Here is a 24,416-nt window from a genome sequence, read left to right on the forward strand (position 1 = left end):
AAAAGCAGCCCCCAAATCATTTCTTTTTCTTTTCTTTTCTTTTCTTTTTTTTTTTGAGACAGAGTCTTGCTCTGTCGCCCAGGCTGGAGTGCAGTGGCCTGATCTCGGCTCACTGCAACCTCCGCCTCCCGGGTTCAAGCAATTCTCCTGCCTCAGCCTCCCGAGTAGCTGGGACTACAGGTGCATGCAGTCACGCCCCGCTAAATTTCGTATTTTAGTAGAGACAGGGTTTCACCATGTTGCCCAGGCTGGTCGCGAACTCCTGAGCTCAGGCAATCCGCTCGCCTTGGCCTCCCAAAGTGCTAGGATTACAGGCGTGAGCCACCGTGCCCGGCCAAATCATTTCTTTTTTAACAAACAGCATCCTGAAAAATCGAGCTGCAAAAAAAGATAAGGAAGCCGGAAGCTTGCATGGGGGAAATGCCGGCAGCTGTGCCAACAGAAAAGGGCTACCTGGAAGCCAGGTGTGTTCAACGTGGACGCCCCTTATTCCCTTTTCTTTGTCTCTTCGTGTACAGTAAAGAGGTAGGCAACATGATGCCGGCCAGGTAGAGAACATATCTGCATAATAAAAGTTTAGGGTGGGGTGGCCAGCTTCTTGACGTGCTATGCAAATGGCACACCTGGTCCAACCAATCTTTTATGCCCTATGTAAATCAAACACCGCCTCCTCAAGCTCGTCCATAAAACCTTCTGCATTTCGCTGCAGAAGCAGCAACTCATTTTCTCTGGGACCCCTCTCTGCACGGAGAGCTCTTCTCTTTCTTTCGCCTATTAAACTTACATGGCCGTGGGACAACGAACCTCAGATATTACCCCAGAGAAACAACATCGCTTCATTGAGGGGAATGCAAAAATGTAGTAAAGGAAATTGAGAATGAGAAGGCAATAAAGTAGGTAAGAAACAAGGTAGAGTGACATCATGGAAGCCAAACAAAGCAAGTGTTTCCAGGATGAAGGCGTGATCAACTGGGTCAAATGTATGGTGACAGATCAAATAAGATGAGGACTAATCATTAATCATGGATATTAGCAACACTGAGTCCCTGCGGACCTTTACAGGAGAAGTTCTGGTGGAGGGCTGAGAGCAAAAGCCTGGTTGAAGTGAGTTTGAAAAGATGTGAAATGGTAAGAATTAAATACAATGAATATTTTCCTGGACTTCTGATATATAGGGCTTTTTTAGGATGCAAGAAATAACAAAATGTTTGATTTATGATGAGCATGACTCTAATTGAAAGAAAAAACTGATAATATAGTAGCCAAAGAAATAATTGCTGAGTAATGCTCTTGCAGCACAGGTTAGAGGGGGTAGACTTTAGACAGGAGTGTAAATAATTCCCCTCCATTGTCAAGAGGGTAAAGTATTTGGGTACAAAAGTCAACAGGTTGGTGAGTGGCCTGGTGAAGATGCAGTGGTTGTACTTTAGGTCCTACCTTTAATTAGTTTCTTATTAATGAATTAATAATCAATTAATATTGTGTTTATTTGTAAATTTCTCCAGGCCAAAAACTGCATTATGTATTTTTTGACACTTATTTAGCCAAGCAACAAATAATTGTTTATGAAACTCTGAATAAATAACATGACAAAGGGGTACTGTACCACCAAACTTCAGGCCAGAAGGGTTCCTGTAAAATCTTAAGAATGGTATTCACTAAAGAAATTTTTAATAAAGTAGAACTTACCAGTATTAAAGAATTACTTGTCAAAGTAATTGATAAAACTAAATTGTTATAGAATTGATAAAACTAAACTTACCTTTTGTTTCAAGTTCCACTCTTTCTGGTTTAAATGTTTTTAAAAATTTTATGGTGAAATGTGTTTTACATGAAGAAATGAATTGAACGTATATGTGCAGTAAAGTAAGCCACATCATCTAATTAAAGAAATAAAATATTACCTGCACTCGAAGAAAAAAAAATCACCCATACCTCTTCTGTGATAGCTTCACCTGTTTGAGGTGATTGCTATATTGACTTTGATGATAATCAGCCTCTTTGAGGTAACTGCTATCCTGACTTTGATGAGAATCATTTTCTTTTTTTCCTCTATTGTTTTATCTATTTACCTTTCAGAAATTGAGTTCAATTTTATCTGTCTTTAGACTTTATACAAATGGAGTCCTATTCTGCACATCCTTTTGTATCTTTATTTTGTTCAGTGTGTGTGTGTATGTGTGTGTATGTGTGGGAGTGTATGCTAAAAAGTTTAATGTTTGGATAATCTGGGTGAAGGCTATTTAGAAAAGTACTAATATTGCAACATTTCTGAAAGTCTAGAATCAATAATTAAAAATAAAAATGAAATAAAATAATTTTTAATTAAGATAAATTAAAATACAAAATGTTTTAAAATGTGTACTTTTTAACCTAACTATGCAGTACCACCACTGTCATACAATGAGTATATACAATATGGTCTATTTCTGAGTTATCACAAATTTTTGCATTTATCTACATACCTATCTGCACAAATTCTGCATTGTCTTAATCACTATAGCTTCAAAATAAGGCTTAATAACAGGAACAGAAAGTTATCTAACTTGATTCTTATTAGAGTTTGTGTCTATTTATAATTTGTTGCACTTTTATGTGAATTCTAGAATCTTCTTGTCAAGGCCTACCAACGGGAAAATCATTAGGATTTCTATTGGGATGGAATTAAACCTAGAGATCAGACTGAGGAGTTGAAATCTTTACAATATTAAGGTTTCACTCCATGAACATTGTCTGTCATCCCGTTTATTTATTTATTTATTTAAATTTCTCAGTAGTTCTATATTTTTTTCTTAGAGATATTTTACACTTTTGTTAGATTTGTTCCTCAGTACTTCTAACTTTTGATGCAACTGTAAATAACGTGTATTTTATCTATGTTTAATTTGGTTTTAATGTATCATAAATCTATGTCATTTAAGCCATAATCATTTAAACTGGTTACAATGTTTTTTTCCTGGCAAAGTGAAGCTTGTGTCATTGTAAAGTGATTCTCTTTAACACAAAAAGTGTTACTAATACAAAAACAAGTTAGTCTATTTCTGTTATTTTTTGTTATTTATTTACATATTTCTCCCCTTTATTTTAAACCTTTATGTGTTCTTATACTCAAAGTATATGCCTTGAAAACAATATGTAATTTGTTTATGTTTATAATCTGGCCTGATTATCTTTGACTTTTAACTGAAACATTTAGTTAATTTACCTAGTTGCGATTATTGTTATATTTAAATTTCAAAATAGCACCTTATTTTGTCCTTTAAACACAATTTGTGGGCATTCTTAAGAAATAGGATGAGATTTCACTTTAGGGATGCAGTACAAAGTCGTCCAGGCTGTGCACTGCCTCCAGGTAGCACAACTAAATGGACTACCTAGCACTTTACAGATGCCTTAAATTCTTGTACTTGTCACATAAATTTTTGGGTAGATGCAAGTAACATCTTATGGGAGAAGAACCTTTTTTAAAATTTGAACTCAGATACCACATGGGTAAGGATTTGCATTTGCTTCTGCTCTGCACCTGGGGACATTGTAGCCCCAGAAAGCTTCAAGCTAAATGCACAGCTTAAGGTCCCTTCTCCACCTTGGTATCTAGAAGCTGGATTGCAAAGTTCTGTGAGAGTCGACCCACGGCAACATTATTGCAGGAATTTTTTTCTTCTTTTCAATAACAACCACCCCACTCTTCCTAAGGTGATCTATTCCGTTCCCTAGGGGTTGGGAAAGGGGTTTAGTGCTGCTCCACATTGTATAGCCTGGGAGGTTCCATATTGATGTGAGAAATTTCCCTATTTGGCTTCCTATTGGGGGCAGTGGGAAGGCTACTGGGCCTTGACATCGAACCCAGTTAATATCCTTTCCCTGCCCCCGCTGGTTGCCAAAGTTAGAGACCAAGTTTGCCAATGTATGCAGTCGCCATCAGGAAAAAAGTGATTCCTGTGTCCTGGTGCTTTGCTTAGCTGTCTTGGCTCCTGCTTCTCCATTAATTTTGGCAGTGTCACTCCTTATTATCTTATCATTGCTGTTCTGTTTTCAATGACAACTAAAATAGTTTTTCTGCTTCATTAGTTGCTTTCAGGGAGTGATTTGGTCTCAACAACATAGCCTATTAATACTAAAATGGAAGTCCACATTTAAATCTTTAATCTTTCTACTACAACATTTTACATATGTCATAGAATAGAAATACCGTTTTGTTATTTTTCATATGGGAAGCCAATTGCTTAGTTCTGTCTATTGACTAATTCCTCCTTCTCCTAGTAATTGGCCAGGTCATCTTTGTCAAATATCATGATTCCATATATAAGTTGGTTTGTTTCTTCACTCTAGTTGCTCCATTGCTGAAACATATGTGATATAGTTTGGCTCTGTGTCCTCACCCAAATCTCACCTTGAATTGTAACAGTCCCCATGGGAGGGACCTGGTGGGAGGTAGTTGAATCATGGGGGCGGGTTTTTCTCCCGTGCTGTTCTCATGATAGTGCATAAGTCTCAGGAGATCTGATGGTTTTATAAAAGGGCAGTTCTCCTACACATGCCCTCTTGCTTCCTGCCATGTAAGACATGACTTTGCTCCTCATTTGCCTTCCACCATGATTGTGAGCCCCCCTCCCACCCTCCCAGCCATGTGGAGCTGTGAGTCAATTAAACCTTTTCCTTTATAAATTACCCAGTCTTGGGTATGTCTTTATTAGCAGCTTGAAAACAGACTAATACAATATGTCAGCACATTGCCGTGCTGTCAAGATATTAAGGAGTCAAGATATTAAGGAGTGACTGTGCCAAAATTCACAGGGAAGATAGCACTAAGATAATTACCAACAAAGCACCGGAATGCAGTGCTGATGGTATTTACCTATGTTGGCAAACTTGGCCTCTAGCTCTGGCAACCACAAGGGGGCAGGGAAGGGTCAGAAGTCAAATGGAGAAGGGTCAGAAGTCAGAATTGAGTCAGAAGTCAAAGCCCAAAGCCTGCTGAAGGTAAAAAGTCAAATAGAACTTCCCCCATCAATATAGAACTGCAAAAGGCTATGCGCTCTGAGACAGGCTAAAGCACATGTAAACCAACCATTTCCCCAAACCCTACTTAATGAGATTCTAGTTAACAATAATTTATTGTATCATTTCAAACAATTAGAAGAGAATTCTGAATGTTCTCAACACAAAGAAAGGATAAATGTTTAGGTGACAGATATGCTAATCAATCATTACACACTGTATACATATATCAAAATATCACTCTGTAACTCCTAAATATGTACAATTATTACGTGTCATTCAAAAAAATTAAAGATCCGAGCAACAACAAAAAGTTAAGTAGTATGACATCACCATGGCAACCTGTGAGCATGAAAAAATAACCCACCTACTTCAACTGTATCCTTTACACATAAATAATGTAGTGTAAAAAAAAATTTACCCTTAAATAATGTAGCTTTATGATAAGTTTATATGTCTTGCATGACAAACACTTATTCCTTTTCCTATTGTGTTATTATTGTTACTCGATTCTTTTTTTAATGCCATTGAGTCAGATTGTCACATTTTATGATGAAACTTGTTGAAATTTTGACTGAAAATATCTTGTATATATCTGGGGGAACTTGAAATCTTTACAATATTAAGTTTTCCTCACTCTTTTTTTAGTTAGCTTTTTTCAATAAAGATTTATAATTTAATATTAAAGGTCTTCTGCATCTTTTGATTGAATAATTACAGGTTTTTAGGTAAATAGGGTAAGTTTTTCATAACTCTCTCATTCTTTGTTTCTAGTGGCTAGAAATGCAATTGGGTTTTGCACATGAATCTTAAATCTTGCAAACCTGCTAAGCTCAATTACTCCTAGTAAATTTTCTCATCTATATTTTTGGACATATGTGTGTGAAAGATAGTTCTGTAGTGTTTTCTAATTTGTGTACCTTGCATATTTCCAACTTGTCTTACTTGTACTGTACTAAAAATGTTAAACAAATGTGGTTGTGATGGACTTCCTTTCTCTACCTGATTTCAAAGAGAATAATTTGCATTTTACCACTAAATTTCTTTGCTATTACTCTTGATGTGTTTTAGTAATTCTGTATGTCTATCCCTACCCTTAATCATTTTAGGGCATCAGTTAATGGAAGAGTAACTTTAGAACATCCCTTTCTCACATAGGAATTATGTGTTTGATTTTCATTGTAAAGGGTCTAACAGTAATATTGATATGCAGTAAGAGGAACTTTTAGAAACAAACATGTAATTACAGGCTCATTTATATGTTGCTGAATATTATCAATGTACAATCAGACTTTATTTTCTATTTTAGAGAGAGTTTCATACCCAACATTTAAATATTTTATACATGTCATTTTTAATTATCAAGCAGTATACTGTCTTTGGCCCAAGCAATTGTATAATTATATGAAATTTCATTGCTCCATTTTTTCCTCAATATGATTACTCTCCATTCTGTAGTTATGTGTAAAGGATACAGTTGAAGTAGGTAGGTTTTTTTTCATGCTCACTGGTTACCATGGTGATATCATACCACTTAACTTTTTTTGGATGCTCGGATCTTTAATTTTTTTAATTGACACATAATAATTGCACACATTTAGGAGGTACAGAGTGATATTTTGATATGTATACAATGTGTAATGATTGATTAGCATATCTATCACCTAAAACATTTATCCTTTATGTTGAGAACATTCAGAATTCTCTTCTAGCTGTTTGAAATGATACCATAAATTATTGTTAACTAGAGTCATTCCACAGCGCTATAGAAAACTAGAATTTATTTCTCCTGTCTAGCTGTAATTTTGTATCTGTTAACCATCCTTTCTCTATTCCCCCGCCCCCACAACACCCCAACATCTTTCTTTTTTCCAGCCTCTAATAATCACAATTCTACTTTCTAATTTTATGAACATAACTTTTTTTTAAGCTACCATGTATGAGTGAGAACATTCAGTATTTGTCTTTCTCTGCCTGACTTATTTCATTTAACATAATGTTCTCCAAGCTCATCTACGTTGCCATGAATGAGAGGATTTCATTATTTGATGGCTGACTAGTATTCCATTATGTATATACACATTTTCTTTATCCATTTGCCTACTGATAGACATTTAGGTTGGTTCTATGTCTTGGCTATTGTGAACAGTGCTGTGATGAAAATGGGGTGCAGATAACTCTTCAACATACTGATTTTAAGCAATAGGTTTTAAACATATAATTTTAAATATTTTATAGCATTTTAGAAATTTTGTCCTGGGCTATTTTAAATCTTAATGCTTATTAACTCTTTAACCTTTTTGTTGCCTCGACTCCAACAAAATTTTCATTTCAGGAACTCTTGTGTTTTAGTCAAGTCTAATTAATATTTGGAGTTCTAAAAAAGCTACAACTATATGCCAGTTATAACAATATGTTATTTTTCCTTCTTAGCTAAGTGGGGAGACCTAGTGACAGAGCTATGGCAAGAAATGTTTTCTGTACACTGAACGAAAATAAATGAAATAAAGTATGATTCTTTCAGCCAAAAAATTAGCCATGCAGCTTCTGAATACTTCAGCCATGGAGTCAAACATATGATTTCTTTAAAGGAAGTTAAAATATGATACCAGTATATCAGCCTGAAAACAAAATCTGATAAAACGTTGTCATATTCATACTGTCTGAATCCTCATCCGAAAGAAGTCACAGAAGTTCCCAAGTCTCTACTAGGGATTCTATAGAAAAAGGCTGAACATTCATAGACATTTAAGACTTTTGTATGAAATTAAACTTGCCACTGCTTTCAGACAACATTTCATAGAAAATTGTGCTCCATAGTTAAAATTTTAAATTAAAATTTCTCAATTTAAATTGAAACATTTAATCTTAATGATCAAATCAAGTCCTTGATTAAGCTGTCATTGCAATAAAAGGGAATTTTCTTCCCCACATATGTGCACCAATCTAAGACTTACTTTCTTGGCCTTTTTTCACCTTGTTCCTTTTCGTCAGAATATAAACTGACACTATTTTGAGATTTTTCTCTTTATGTTTTTCTTATTTTCATAGAATACTCAGCTAGTTGTGGAGGAGAGTGAAGATAACGTATGAAAAATCTCATCGCTAGGATATCATTCAAATGAGACTTTCAAACATCCTGAAAGTTTACATTTCTGAGCCCATTCCCTTATTCTTGATCAATATTTCTTTTTTTATGATTTGTGACATGAACAGCATCTGTATGAATGTCGCTGTTTGCAGAAACTTACATACACTTCGTTAAATAAATTATATGTTACATATACAGTGGAATATTTTGTCTTCACGTAAATATTTCTGCATAGATGTTCGCATGGAAATAAAACAAGAAGAAAATGAATTCTAAACTTGGCTCATTGCCTAATTTATTTTATTACTACCTTATTTTATTTTATACGCAGACCCAAGTTTGTTTTCTTGGCTAAGATAAAGAAACCGGACAAGTAGTTCCCTTCTGTGGAAATTTGGTTTCACTTGTGTGATACCACCCAGATTCCCTCCACCTCTTCCTTGCCGCCATTGCTCTATCCACTTAAAGTGAGCTAAAATATTTAATGGGTTACGAGAGTAAGAACTCTGTTTTTTTAAATTTCATATAAAATAGCGGTGTAGTATCGGTTATGATCAACAGAGTCTAAGGCTCCTTTGTAACCACTAAATCTAAGAAAAGCCACAAATTACCATTGGAATTGAAGAGCAGTTGGCTTTGGGTACTGGTTTCAATGACCCCCTCCCCCTAAATTAAAATATCCTGCATCTGTGTAAATAAACATCTCTAGGTGTATGGTAAGGCAATATTTAGCACAAATATGTTTCATACAAAATTAGCAGCAAAGAAAAACTTTAAACTTGTAATTACATGAAAAAAATTAAGCCGTTAGTGTAATTAAGATGTTCCTTCTTTTTCCCTTAAACATGGAGAGCAGGAGCAATCACTCTTTTGCATGACTACTCTCATTGTTGAACTTTCCAAAGCATTATTATTATTTTCTCTTTCTTCCATGATAATTTATAATGATACTTTTATTCTGGCAAGAAATTAAGTTCTAGCTCTAAATATTTATTGGCTAAATTAATGTTTATAAATGCTAAATTTAGAGTAGTATTTCTGCCAATGAGATCTAGGAAGTCAACAGATAAGCTTCTTAGGAGATAGTAGCTAAAAGTCTTATAATCTATTCTATTTATAGAAGTCAAGGAAGTGAACTCAGATGAGATAAAAACTGAGTTATTTAGCTCTAGAGAGTCTGTCTCTAGTTGTCACCCTCATTTCCCCTGTCTTGATCATTCTTTCTCTTTCCAGTTTCCGAAGTCAAAACTGCCTTTTGAAAGTGACACAAAATTCTAGCATGATGGTTCTGTTAGTGAGGCAGTAACTCATAAAAGTGTGTTTTCAAGGAAAGTGCTCATGGAGGTATTCTACGCTGCCATCTTTCTTCTGAATTCTTGGAAATAATTATATCTTAATGTCCTTAATGTTCTGAAAGTAATGAACAAGTAGCTTCAATTTAGCTGGATTTTGGACACTTCTCCCTAGAGAATTCAGGAACCCACTGCCTACAGTTTTTTACTGCTATTCATGGAAGAAATGGGAGGACATGTTATCAATCTGTATTGCTAGGAGACTTTCAAGTTATAGTGCTGGAGAAATGTATGAAAAGCTTCCAAGATGATAGGGAAACCAATGATACTCTAGTGTTCTCACCTAAATATACAGCTTTTCTTCTTGGACCACCAGTATGGTGAAAGTCTTCAATGGCTCCTTTTTTGTTGTTCTAGAAATAACTATTTCATTTTAATTTCTTCTATTTGTTTTATAAATTATTTTTCAATTGTCAAAAATTCTATATATTTATGGTATATAATATGATGCTTTTTAAAACATTTATTTTAGATTCAGGGGTACATGTGCAGGTTTCTTATTTAGGTAAATTGCCTGGTGCAGGGTTTTGGGGTACAGATTATTGTGTCACCCAGGTAATAAGCATAGTACAGGATATGTACTTTTTCAATCCTCACCCTCCTCCCACCCTCCACCCTCAAGTAGGCCCTGGTGGCCATTGTTCCCTTCTTTGTGCCCACTTGTATTCAAAGTTTAACTCTCACTTATAAGTGAGAACATTCAGTATTTGGTTGTCCATTCCTATGTTAGTTTGCTTAGGATAATGACCTCCAGCTTTACCCATGTTCCTGCAGAGGACATTATCTTGTTATTTTTTATGGCTGCATAGTATTCCATGGTGTATATGTACCATAGCTTTTTAATGCAATCTACTGTTGATGGACATTTAAGTTGACTCCATGTCTTTGCTATTGTGAATAGTGCTATGATAAGCATACGTGCGCATGTACCTTTAAGGTAGAATGATATACATCCCTTTGGGTACATATCCAATAATGGGATTGCTAGGTAGCATAGTAATTCTGTTTTAGTTCTTTGAGAAATTGCCAAGCTGTTTTCCACAGTGGCTGAAGTAATTTCCATTCCCACCTGCAGTGTATAAGCATTCCATTTTCTCCACAAGCTCATCAGCCTGTGTTATTTTTTTGACTTTTTAATAATAGCCATTCTGACTGGTGTGGAGATGGTTTCTCATTGTGGTTTCAATTTGCTTTTCTCTAATGACTAGCAATATTGAGAGTTTTTTTTATATATGCATTGGCCATGTGTGTCTTCTTTGGAAAAGTGTCTGTTCATGTCCTTTGCCTACTGTTCAATGGGGTTATGTTTTTTTGCTTGTAAATTTAAGTTCCTTATGGATTCTGGATATTAGAGCTTTGTTGCCATCAGTAGAATCACAACCGATTCCAGCCACCCAAGGCTATGGTGGTCATCTGCTCCAACCTCCTTATTTACAGGTGAAAAAAGAAATGAGTCCCCAGATGTAAAAGTTGAGGGGGAGTCAGAGTTGGTGGCAAAACCAGAACTAAGACTCAATTCTCTTGATGCATAGGCCATTTTTTTCTTCCACATTTGTTAAATCTGTTTGGCCAATACTCCCTAGTGTTTTTCACATTGCCCTACGTGTATTTCAAGACCCATCAAAACCTTGCTCCGTCTTGCCATTTAACTCTATTTTCTATTCATCTCATAATATGAAAATCTTGTGACCATCAAACTGAGCTTCTTCATTCTCTTTACCAATGCACCTACTGAACTTTTTACCTTGTGCTACGGTGACCAAACATCCCAATTTTCCAAGGACTGTCTGGATTTTAGCACTGAAAGTCCTGCACTCTGGGGACCTCCTCTGTACTAAGCAAATTGGCCTAGTTGGTTACCCTACCATGCCCACTACTTGCATAGCTATTGCCTTGATCCTCTTCTCTAGAATTTTTTTCCCCTCATCTTTTCTTCCCCAAATTTTCTTCCTTAAATTTTTATGATGATGAAAGAAAATTCAAATGCCCTTCCCTTTGGATAATCTTCAATTGTTATTCTCTAAACTTCTATGGGTCTGTTATTATACCTTACATATTTAAGCTTTTCATTAAAGGCTGTCTTGACTTGCTTGAGAAGTACTTGAGACATTATCTTTCCTGCACAAAGTAGATGATAATCTACTATCAAATAGAGTCATGGAGATAAAAAGCAGCTTGTTTCCGTAAGGTCACTTTTGTGAGATAGGCATTGCACTCATTTAATAAATACTATACACTGTGAGATAAGTATTATTACACCTATTTTATGGAAATAAATGAAGTTTAGAGAAGGTAGCAATTTGATCATAAGGATTCAAATCTAGCCCTCTCTGACTCCTTCCAGTACATCACACTTGCTGGATAGGAAATGTGTTGATGTTTTGGAAATTCCCACAACTCTAACCTAGTGCTAAGCCCAAAGTGCGTGCTCAAAAAATACTTGCTGTTATGTTCTAAATTGCACTTCCAATTAGATCTACAAACACATGTTCATGATGGCAGGGAAGATACATTATTTCCAAAAAGAATAATAAATCATAGAAAGTATTTTATCCAATGTAAGCATAATTGTAATTGTATTTTATAGCTTAACGTTGTAATATTGATGAGTATGTTCTCTTTGTCTTCTTATTCTTCTAGCCTTAAAAATAGTCACAAATGTCATATATCCATATATTGAGACACATACACACACACACACACACATATATATACACACATACATACAGTCTTGCTATCATCGCTAAAATTTTTGTCATGATCTAACTCATTTTTGGCTTTTTTTTTCTGGCTTTCATACTTTTCCTTATCTCATTTGTTAGATTTCCACTGCTGAATACAGTAGCCACTAGTCAAGTGTGGTTTCTGAGCACTCAAAATGTGACAGACTCACAGTGAGACATCCTGCAAGTATGAGATACACAGCTGACTTTGAAGATGTAATTCAAAAAAAAATGTAAAATAGCTGATCAGTGATTTTTATGTTGATTACATTTTTAAAAGATAATATTTTTATATTTTGGGTTAAATAACACATTATTAAAATTAACATTGCTTGTTCCTTTTTTACTTTTGAAAAATATTTGGCTCTAAGAACATTTAAAGTTACACATATGGGCTACATTATATATTTATTGGACAGCACTACTATTACTACTAAATACTTTCTAGAGACATCCTGTGATGAATACTTTTTATTCATTTTCCTTTGAGAAAATATCATATTTTAATATAATTTTATGGAATTTATTCAAATAAAGTTATCTTTAAATATTACATATTTGGTGATTAAATTAATAAATGTCGACATATCTCCCTACACATGGTCAGCAAATGAGATTTTTTTCCTAATAAAATAATTCATGGTAAAAGGAAAGTTATGTAGGCCATGTGAACATATATGTGGTGGTGAAATTCTGGCATAGTGTATGTGGCATGAATCATGATATTCAAAGAATGACATATGAACATTCTCTTAATTTGGATTTCTATATATTTACCATGGAACTAAACTTTAACCAAATTGATAGCATAGAAAAATAAAACAGTGAAAATAAAAGAACCGTAATTACTAGGAAGATGAAAAAAGTTTTATGGAAAAATATTGCATAGTTCAACTATTTCTTAAAACCTATTTAAATCTGGAATTTGGACTATTCAGACCTGGGAAAGTTATAAGATAAGGCCTGTAAAATACACCCTCATCAAAGGATGGCAATAAGTTGCTTTGTGAAAGCTCTTATAGGAAACAAAATGCTCCACCCTCTCGCAGCTAATGTGAGGATTTAGAAATTATGGGCAAATGTATTAATTATTTCTAAATGACATTGCTTTCCACAGTCTCATTTCCAACAAGCTGATACAAAGACCACAGGAAAGGAAGAAAGGAGAACTACAAACCACTGCTCAAGGAAATAGGACAGGACACAAACAAATGGAAAAAAAAACATTCCATGCTCATGGGTAGGAAGAATCAATATCGTGAAAATGTCCATACTGCCCAAAGTAATTTATAGATTCAGTGCAATCCCCATCAAGCTACCACTAACTTTCTTCACAGAATTAGAAAAAACTACTTTAAATTTCATATGGAACCAATAAAGAGCCCGTATAGCCAAGACAATCCTAAGCAAAAAGAACAAAGATGGAGGCATCATGTTACCTGATTTCAAACTACACTACAAGGCTACAGTAACAAAAACAGCATGGTACTGGAACCAAAACAGCATGGTACTGGTACCAAAACAGATATATAGACCAATGGAACAGAACAGAGGCCTTAGAAATAACACCACCCATCTACAACCATCTGATCTTTGACAAACCCAACAAAAACAAGCAATGGGGAAAGGATTCCCTATTTAATAAATGGTGTTGGGAAAACGGGCTAGCCATATGCAGAAAACTGGAACTGGACCCCTTCCTTACACCTTATACAAAAATTAACTTAAGATGGATTAAAGGCTTAAACATGAGACCTAAAACCATAAAAACCCTAGAAGAAAACCTAGGCAATACCATTCAAGACATAGGCATGGGCAAAGACTTCATGACTAAAACACCAAAAGCAATGGTAACAGAAGCCAAAATTGACAAATGGGATCTAGTTAAACTAAACAGCTCCTGCACAGTAAAATAAACTATCAGCAGAGTGAACAGGCAACCTACAGAATGGGAGAAAATTTTTGCAATCTATCCATCTGACAAATGGCTAATATACAGAATCTATGAATAATTTAAACAAATTTACAAGAAAAAAGCAAACAAACCCATCAAAAAGTGGGCAAATGTCTTCTCAAAAGAAGACATTTATGTGGCCAACAAACATATGGAAAAAAGTCACTGTCACTGGTCATTAGAGAAATGCAAATCAAAACCACAATGAAATCCCATCTCACACTAGTTAGAAGGGTGATCATTAAAAAGTCAGGAAACAACAGATGCTGGAGAGGATGTGGAGAGATAGGAACACTTTTACACTGTTAGTGGGAGTGTAAATTAGTTCAACCATTATGGAAGACAGTGTGGCGAATCCTCAAGGATCCAGAAATACCATTTGACCTAGCAATCCCATTACTGGGTACGTACCTAAAGGGTTACAAATCATTCTACTATAAAGACACATGCACATGTATGTTTATTGCAGCACTGTTCATAATAGCAAAGACTTGGAACCAACCCAAATGCCGATCACTGATAGACTGGATAAAGAAAATGTGGCACATATACACCATGAAATACTATGCAGCCATAAAAGCAGATGAGTTCATGTCCTTTGCAGGGACATGGATGAAGCTGGAAACCATCATTCTCAGCAAACTAACATAGGAACAGAAAACCAAACACCTCATAAGTGGGAGTTGAACAATGAGACACATGGAGACAGGGAGGGGGAACATCACGCACCGGGGCCTGTCAGTGGGTAGGGGGCTAGGGGAGGTATAGTGTTAGGAGAAATACCTAATGTAGATGACAGGTTGATGGGTGCAGCAAACCACCATGGCATGTGTATACCTATGTAACAAACCTGCACATTCTGCACATGTATCCCAGAAGTTAAAGTATAATACAAAAAGGAAGAAAGGGAGGTTTAGTGTGTATGTTTGTCTGTGTATGTGTGTGTGTGTGTGTGTGTTTTAAGGGGGATAGAAAAATTGTTCTAATCACTATTGTGATTAAATTTTCCAAGGACTTGTGTCTATTTACAGTAAGGACTTATTCCTTATGTTTTGAAATACAATATGTTACCTTAAGCCCAGTAAATTTGTCTAGGCAAAAGTTTTCGATTATGTGTGAAAGTGTTCACAATGATAACTTCAGTTAGATATCTCCCCTTGTTTATTAAAAGATGTGCTTGAAACTAACACTTTAAGGATATTGCTTTTAAACTGAAGTATCTGGAGCAAAAGGAATAATTTATAATACAGGAAACTTACATTTCTAGAATTCTGTTATTCGAAGTGTGGTGCAAGGACAAGCAACATCAACATCACTTTGGAGCTTGTTAGGATCTCAGGCCGTTCCTCATCCTGATTGAATCAGATTCTATATTTTAACAAGACTCCTAGGAACTATTATATACAATAAAGTTGCTGAAACACTAGTCTATGGAATCTATGATGTTGAAAAGTATTTGTTCTTTTGCATAGACAGACCAAATTATTGTACCTAGGAGAGTTCAGGTGCCCTGGGAAGCATAAAGCAAGATAAGATTAGATATACAAGAGCTTTATAGTAGAAGTAAGCAGATGAATGTAGGGTGAGCTTTCCAATTTCAAAACAGGTCTGACATCTGTTGGAGGAGACAAGAATGGAAGAAGAATTGGGCAAGAAGGGTCTCTACCGCAGTTCAGTTTCAAGGAAGTTTTGGCCAAGCCACTGGGAAGTTCTCACACAAAAGTCGCCCTCTGTAGAGCCCTACTATTGGTAGGAATGAGTCCTTTAGCCCCTTCTGTGCACAGTCATTGGCTGAAGGCAGCCCACAGCGGCATCACCTCCATGCAAACACAGGGTTGGATCAAGATAGCTGTCAATCGATAATGTTCCCTGTCACAAGACCTTTGAGTCATGCACTCTCACAGTCACCACATAAGGCAAAGCAAAATTTAATAAACCTAGCAGTGGAGGAAAAAGAGAAGAGAATTTTAAGCATTAAAACCGAATAGAGGACCAGGCATGGTGGCTCACACCTGTAATCCCAGCACTTTGGGAGGCAGTGGCAGGAGAATTGCTTAAGCCCAGGAGTTTGAGACTAGCTTGGGCAACATAGTGAGACTCTGTCTCTACAAAAAATTAAAACACAATTAGCTGGGCATGGTGGCTCCTGCCTGTAGTTCCAGCTATTCAGGAGGCTGAGGTGGGAGGATCAGTTGAGCCCAGGAGTTTGAGGTTGCAGTGAGCCAAGGTTGTGCCACTGCATTCCAGCCTGGGCAACAGAGTGAGGCATTTTTACATTGAGTTTACTCCTGGTGTTGTACATTCTATGGATTTTGACAAATGCATGATGACATTTACATACTATTGTAGATAAGTTGTTATCTACAATCTAGATCTCAGTAGTCTTATCAGTAGAGTAGCATTTGGCATTATTAGGCAATCTGTTTCTAAAAAACAAAAAAACGAAAAGGAGAAGAAGAAAAAGAAATAAAAACTGAATAGAATAGGAGGTGAATGGATAAACTATGATACATCCAGACAATTGAGGTATTATTCAGTACCAAAAAGAAATGAGCGATCAAGCTATGAAAAGGCATGAAAGAACCTTAAATGCATAATTACTAAGTGATATAAGCCAATCCAAAAAGGCCACATCCTGAATGTTTTTAGCTATATTACATTCTGGAAAAGACAAAATATGGTGTCAGTAAGATCAGTGGTTGCCAGAGGTTAATGGGGAGAAAGGAATGGATGGGCAGGGCACAGAGAATGTTTAAGGCTGTGAAACTATTCTATGTGACATGACAGTGGTGTCCAGATTGTAGATAACAATATATTTACAATATTAAATAAATGTCATTATGCATTTGTGAAAATCCATAGAATGTACAACACCAAGAGTGAATCTTAATGTAAACTGTGGACTTTTGGTTGATGATGATGTGTCAATGTAGGTTCATTGATTGCAACAAAGGTACCACTCTGGGGTATGATATTGATAGTGGGGGAGGCTGTGCTGTTTAGGAGCAGGGAATATATGGGAACTCTCTGTACTTTCTGCTCAATTATGCTTTGAACCTAAAATTGCCATAAAAATAAAATCTATTTGTAAAAAAATGAATAGAGAGAGTGATCATTCAGATTATTTTATTTCAGCTTTGTCTTTGATGGGCTGAAGTCACCTAGCCAGAAAAACAAAACTTGTAGAATCCTCTTTGGTTACTGAATACATGCTCCATGACAGCTTGGATTTCCCTGCTCCAGAGACCCCAACAGGGGCTACTATCTGTTTTAGTAGCAGAGGTGGCTTAGAGTTCAGCAGAGCAGTGCAGATAGCTTCCTTCTTGAGAAAGTTTCTCTTTTTTATTATATAATCTGTTATTTAGGAGACTACAAGAAAAAAAAAATACGTTTCCCCATTGAAAAAAGAAAGAAAAACCTGAGCATTACACGTGTAGACTTGAGTCACTAAAGAAACAATGACTATTAGGGTTATTAAATAATTCTTAGAAACTTCAAAATGTTCCTTGTCAACAGAGACCCAGAGTAAGTATTAAGAGAAGAACACAGGTGCACGGTCCCCACAGCAGCCTTATCAGTAGGGCGGCATTTGGCACCATCTTTAGGGATGTGGTCACATCACTCAGGCTCTTTGATCTCAGAACCTTCATCTTTGAAGAGCAAAGAAGCATTCATGTTTACTTTTCACTTCCTTTACACCTAAACATTACTCTCAGTATACTCGAGAAATCATTAATGATGATAGCTTCCGGGGGATCAAACACTCTAAGAGCATTTAGAAAATAAAAGTCATTTAGAAAATAATAATGTCATATTTATCCCTTTGAAGAGCTGGCTGATGTAGCAATTGAGGTTTACAATAGGAATTAACAACAGATTTTTTTGATTAAAGTGCCACGAGGGGCACTTGATATCTACACAATCTATTAGGCAGTTAACTTCTCTTGCAGAATAATAAGCTGAGACACGTATTAAGCACTTACAGTGTGACATCTACACTGCTTGGTCCTTCGCATGCACCCTTTAATCTAATTCTTACAATAGATTGACGATAAGGTAATATTATCTCCATTTAAAGAAACCCTTGGACATGGATTTAAGAAATTAGCCTAAGGTCGACATTTAGTAAATAGTGGAAGAAATACGAGCCAGATAGAAGTACTAAGTGGTTCTTCTATGTTGGATGTGTACCAGAATCATGGAGAAAGTTTATTAAATTGCACATCTGTAGGCCAGCATCAGGGTTTTTTATTAGGGCCTGGGGTTGTGTCTGACCGTCTGATATATTTAGAAGATTCTGGAAGGAATCTGATATAACTAAGAACATCAGAACAACTGATGTAAGTCTGCAATGCTGGGAGGTCAATTTCTCCACCATTGTCATTCTGCAGGAGTTTGTCTGTTCTTGGATCTGATTTAGTTTTTGGAAAGCTTTAGTGAATGATGCGTAAGTCTCCCTTTTTGGCAATGCGTTCAGCAGTTGCCTGGTTTATATGCTTCTTCCTCTTGGCAGAACTCAGTATTCACGTATTGAATATTGTTTACTAGCCTCCTTGGGTGGAGAGATTAATTATTTATTTCTACAGCCTTGGCTTCAGTGATCCTCCTGATAGGACTCATGCCAGAGAATGAGTGTGAATCTTCCTGCTCAGATTAGAGGCTTGGGCTGCTTTATAAAAATGATACTCTACTTCAGCCCTCCAAATCCACACAAAGGCTTTCCAACAATTTGTATACACCTAATTCCGGCGCCCACTTCCTCTTCTAGTCTGGAGAAAGGATAAAATTCTTAAACCACCTGGTAGGGTAGGGCAGATTAGACAAAGGGAGTATAACACAGAAATGAGGGAATAGAGTTGGTCACTTCTGGCCTCTCTCCAGTTTCCTTTTCTCTCTGTTCTTTGAGAGGTAGAAACATCATGGGTTTAGATTAACATATTCTTGGCATTGTTTCCTGTTTCAAAGAAAAAGAAGGGATGTCAGTGGTATCTGATATCAAATAATTTAACCAGAAGGGTAGCTAAACTAAAGCAAAGTGAGTCCAGGCTCATTTTTCAACAGGCTAAAATGAAGAAAAGGAAAGCTTTAGATATCATTCATTTTGATCCAAGGCATGTTGACCAAACACCTGTTAAGTACTTTGAAATGTTCCTGTTATAATGTGGGCTGCAAATACATGGGTATTGAATGACTTTATTAGTGAAGGCATTGTGTTGTAGACAAATATGAATGAAGGCTGGTGTTTGCCCCTAAGAGTTTAATCAGGCTTTTTTATTGGGGGTGCAGGCAGGTGCGTGCAAAATTTTTGGGCTACTAGCTCCAGCTTAAGGCAGAACATGATATAATGGAGGCAGAGGGTACTACGAAGTTACAACAGGCAGAAAAATGTGTTTTGATCAAGAGGTTTGATAATAAAGGAACAGGCTTTTGATGTCCAAATTGAATTTCATAAAAGCGTCAGATAAATATTCTCCTGGAATAGTTTGAGGGTCATTCTGACATAGGAGATAAGAACTCTGCAGTGAGAAAGAGAAGATGGATAGGAAAGCAGGCTCTCAGAGAATTTTCCTCAGTCTATTACCAAAGGTTCAAGGCTGCAATTTTCTGGCATGTGTCAGGAATAAAACACACACACACACACACACACACACACACACACACACACACACACATCTCAAACAAGACTGCAGAAGATGTGTTCTGCTTTAATCTAGGTGTCGAGTCTTTGATGCCATGGATTAAGTGGGTGGCTTAAATTAAAAAAAAAAAATTCTGTATAGTTCCAAAGGCTAGAAGTTCAAAACCAAGGTGGCTGCAGGGAGAATCTGTACCACGTCTCTTTCCTAGATTTTGCTGGTTGACATCAATCCCTGGTGTTACTTGGCTTTATAAACACATAACTCCAATCTCTGCCTCCATCTTCACATGGCATTCTTCCCTGTGTCTCCCTTCATTTCATATGGCCTTCTTATGAGGATACCAGCCACTGATTTAGGGCCTAGTATTACCTCATCTTAACTAATTACATCAGCAAAGGCCCTATTTCCAAGTGAGATCACAGTTGAGGTTCCATGTGGATGTGAATTTTGGGAGACAATTCAACTATGTTAGTCTGCTTGCATTGCCATAAAGGAATATCTGAGATTGGGTAATTTTTAAAGAAAAGAGGCTTATTTTGGCTCATGGCTCTGCAGTCTGTACATGAAGCCTGATGCAGGCATCTGTTTCTGGTGAGGCCTCAGGAAGCTTTCAATCATGGTGGAAGGCAAAGGGGGATCCGGCATATCACATGGCAAGAAGGAGAGAGCTGGGGCAGGTGCCACACTCTTTTACACAACTAGATCTCCTATCAACTCAGAGTGAGAACTCGTACATTATTATGAGGTGGGCACCAAGGCATTCATGAGGGATCTATCCCCATGGCCCAATCACCTTGCACCAGGCCCTACCTTCAACAATGGGGATTACATTTAAACATGAGATTTGAGGGGACAAACGTTCAAACCATATCACTAACCCAGTCAATGGGGTCAAGTTTTTGAGACTGCAATTTAAAGACTATAACATTACTAACAATTTAGGCTAATTTCCAGAATTCTGTAAAACCTGGGTAGAGAGAAACAAAGAAAATATCCATATCTTAGAATTCAAAGCTGATTGAAATTAAAGAGACGAAAGCCTTTATGAAGTGCCTGGGGAATCAGGAGGTCTGATTCAGGAGCAAAAATGAGCCCACTACAGGAACATGAAGAAATCTAAGTTTCATAAGACTTGACATAGGGGAAAAAATGGTTTTCACATAGGTAATGCCATAGTTATGAAATGAAAATGCCTGTCCTTTCTACTCTCAAACAGGTTGCTGATATAGACCTATCTCCAAATCCTAATGGGTCTGAGGCTTATTGATATTCCTATGATATTTTTCCTTATTGTGAGAAAAGGATTGAGCAGTCCTCAGTTTCCTGGTTATTTTTGTTAGCACTGAAGATACAACCATAGTCATGCATTCCTCAATGATGGTGATATACATATATTCTGAGAAGTGCATTGTTAGGTGATTTCATGATTTTGCAAACATCATAGAATGTACTTACACAAATCTAGATGGTACAGCCTACTACACACCTAGGCTACGTGGTGTAGCCTATCACTCCTAAGCTACAAACCTAAGTATTAGTGTATCTAAACATACAAAAGGTAAAGTAAAAATATGGTATTATAATTTTATAGTACCACTGTCACATATGCAGTCCATCATTGACCAAGACATCATTATTCAGTGCATGACTGTAGTATAAAAATGGAACTGGCTATCAATCTGAGCGTTTGAAAAGTGGAGAGAGTTTTATAAATCGAGATGAAGGACTTTCCAGCTGAAAGATCAGCGTATTTCCAGAATGAGAAAGTGAATGTTGTGTTCAGCCTTACAAATTTTCCAGCATAGCAAAAATGCACTCACATGGTAAGATCTAATGGGACAGGATTCTGAGAACTTATGTCAGAGGCAGATAATAGATGACTTGGATTTAAAGGCTAAGAAAGAAATGTGACTTTTTTTTTTTTTTTTTTTTTTTTTTTTTGAGACAGAGTCTCGCTCTGTCGCCCAGGCTGGAGTGCAGTGGCGTGATCTCGGCTCACTGCAACCTCCGCCTCCTCGGTTCAAGCCATTCTCCTGCCTCAGCTTCCCGAGTAGCTGAGACTACAGACGTGTGCCACCACACCCAGCTAATTTTTGTATTTTTAGTAGAGGCGGGGTTTCATCATGTTGGCCAGGATGATCTCGATCTCTTGACCTTGTGATCTGCCCGCCTTGGCCTCTCAAAGTGCTGGGATTACAGGCGTGAGCCACCGTGCCCTGCCAGGAAGGATTTTTTAAACTCTAATAGATGTGAGGAATTAGTTAGACTAGAACATGTGTGTACACTTAGCAGAAGTCTGTAAGAGAAAAGTTATGTAGAAACTAATAGGAGGTAATCGAATAGAGTGTAACTTGTAGTTAATAGGAAAAAAAGAGATTATGGCCAAGCTAAAGGTTGGTTTTAAAAAACATTAAGGTATATGTATATTTAAAATAAGAAACATAAACTAAAAAATAAGAACTAGAAAAGACTAGTTGGTTTAAGAAAGAAATTCTGAGATGGAGAGGAGATACATAAAAATATTTCATAATGGATGGATTTCATTTTGTCAGTAAATTGAAATGAGATAATCAAGGGAGGGAGAGATGAAATAAATCAAGACTTCTGGTGATATGATAGCATGTTTGAAATATGTGTCACTGGATCACAGCTGGGAACAGCCACATGAGACTCAGGAGGGCCAGAAGGCCTAGAGGAAAGAGAAGTTGAATGATTAGACATTTCAATCATTGTTAAGAACACATTCAGTGGGAGTAAAAAAAGTGGGAGAGGTGAAAAGAGAATGTGATCAGGAACATAAACCATTTATATCATTACTCAACTCTTTTTTTATATATATTTTTATGTTTTATGCAAATGGGAACTGGCCTTTTGTTTTAAATTTGCATTTAAAAAAACTGCTGGGCATTTAAAGGGTTGGTTCCAAGTCTTTGCTATTGTGAACAGTGCTGCAATTGGGGAGTTGAACAATGAGAACACACGGACACAGGGAGGGGAACATCACACACTGGGGCCTGTTGGGGGGTGGGGGACTAGGGGAGGGATAGCATTAGGAGAAATACCTAATGTAGATGATGGGTTGATTTGTTGGGTGCAGCAAACAACCATGGCACGTGTATACCAATGTAACAAACCTGCACATTCTGCACATGTACCCCAGAACTGAAAGTATAACAACAATAACAAAAAAATTGCACAGAACTGGCTACTGGTCATATCGAGAAGACAGGTATCTGGCCCTAGGAAAGCCCAGGAGATAGCCAAAATGCATAGAGAACTGACAAAGTGTGGTAATGCTAAGTAGCTAGAACAACGGTAAGGTTAACTTTTTCTGGGAGTTGGATAGAAGGAATAGAGACAATCAGCCACTGTGTATTAAGACAAAGACGGAACAGGCACACTAAAAGCAATTGAGATAGCATAAAGAGAGATCATCCAAACCGAGAAGAGATGGAGAGTTGGTTTTGTAGTTCTGACCCACGTGTATCTTTAAAATAAACTCTATTTTTTAAGTAGTATAATTATGTTGCCAATCTTGCCTAACAGAGTTAAAAATAAATACATGAAGAATAGGGATCACACAAGTTTGATGAGTCCCATGAATGGAGGCAACTTCAGTTGCATGTTGTGTGCAACTTAATTCTCCATGTGCGTTTGCCTCTTATGAGAACTTGGACCATCTTTCATCACCTCTGCAGCAATCTGCTGCAGCTTTTAGGCAATATGTTAAACTTAACACACCTGGCCTGAGTTTTCAATCCACAGCAACAGTAGGGCAGCACCTCCTTAAAAGAATTGCTTCATGTTTGGAGAGAAATTAGCAAAGCTATGGGTACTTATCTGCATAAGTACCCATTAGATTTTTTCACAGAAACAAAAAGTATTTGGAAAACAGCACCGTGGAAAAACCAATTATTCTTTCAACACTACACATATTTGGATTGCTATGAGCTAGAATATGATGTGGGTGTACAGAATGGACTGCACCAACTCCCCTAGCAAAGCTAATATAGGGACCTGGGACATTTGATTTTTGCTTGCAAAGTGATACATCTGTAGTACTCCAAAGGGAGTCAAAAAAATGTAGAGGCTCTCAGATTTCTTTCTTTGTGCATTTCTCCTTCCTGTTGAATGTTGGGAGGAGTTGAACAGCCTCCAGGGATTAAGACATTCAAAGTGGTCAGTAATTTCCATAATAGAATTCAGTGATCAGATTCAAAAGCAAAGAACAACTAATAGGAAAGGATAAGAAGGATGAATGGCTGTTATAGAGTAGGCTCTGCACGTTGAGAAATAGAGCATTCTTGAAGAGAGCATTTCATTAGCCCTCAAGACATATACAAATACTAGATATTATGTGAAGGTGAGGAAGTCTTGATGTCTTCTTGTCTTATGGAAGAATTTTTATTCTAATAATGGGTTACAAGATTGAAAGAAGAACAAAGACATTTTGAATGGGACAAAAATTGAAATTAAAAAATCAGCATTCATCTGTTGGAAAAAAGTTTTGAGAGTAAATGGAGCTCTCAGAATAGGCAGAAAGAAAGAAGCTAGGCCAGATTAATTGCAGAGCTTGGCTTTTATTGAATCAGTGATGTCTAGAGCCATGTTTACAATATTTTTCTGAAAAATTTCTTAGCTTACTTCTTTCATGGC

General features: G+C 36.7%; 1 long non-coding RNA gene across 2 annotated transcripts in view; it reads right to left on the reverse strand.

Moving 5' to 3' along the window:
* LOC107969313 (uncharacterized) overlaps positions 1 to 24,416 on the reverse strand; it is a 178,356-nt gene that overhangs the window by 56,582 nt on the left and 97,358 nt on the right. Inside the window, exon 3 of one of the 2 annotated variants that reach the window (XR_002940248.2) lies at positions 17,231 to 19,075. The exons of the other annotated variant lie outside the window; for it this stretch is intronic. This is a non-coding gene — a long non-coding RNA (uncharacterized LOC107969313). Of the gene's footprint in view, positions 1 to 17,230; positions 19,076 to 24,416 lie in introns of those variants that run through there. 2 annotated transcript variants of the gene reach the window in all.

Source organism: Pan troglodytes, chromosome 19, assembly GCF_028858775.2.
Source record: "Pan troglodytes isolate AG18354 chromosome 19, NHGRI_mPanTro3-v2.0_pri, whole genome shotgun sequence".
In the NCBI taxonomy this organism is placed as follows: Eukaryota; Metazoa; Chordata; class Mammalia; order Primates; family Hominidae; genus Pan; species Pan troglodytes.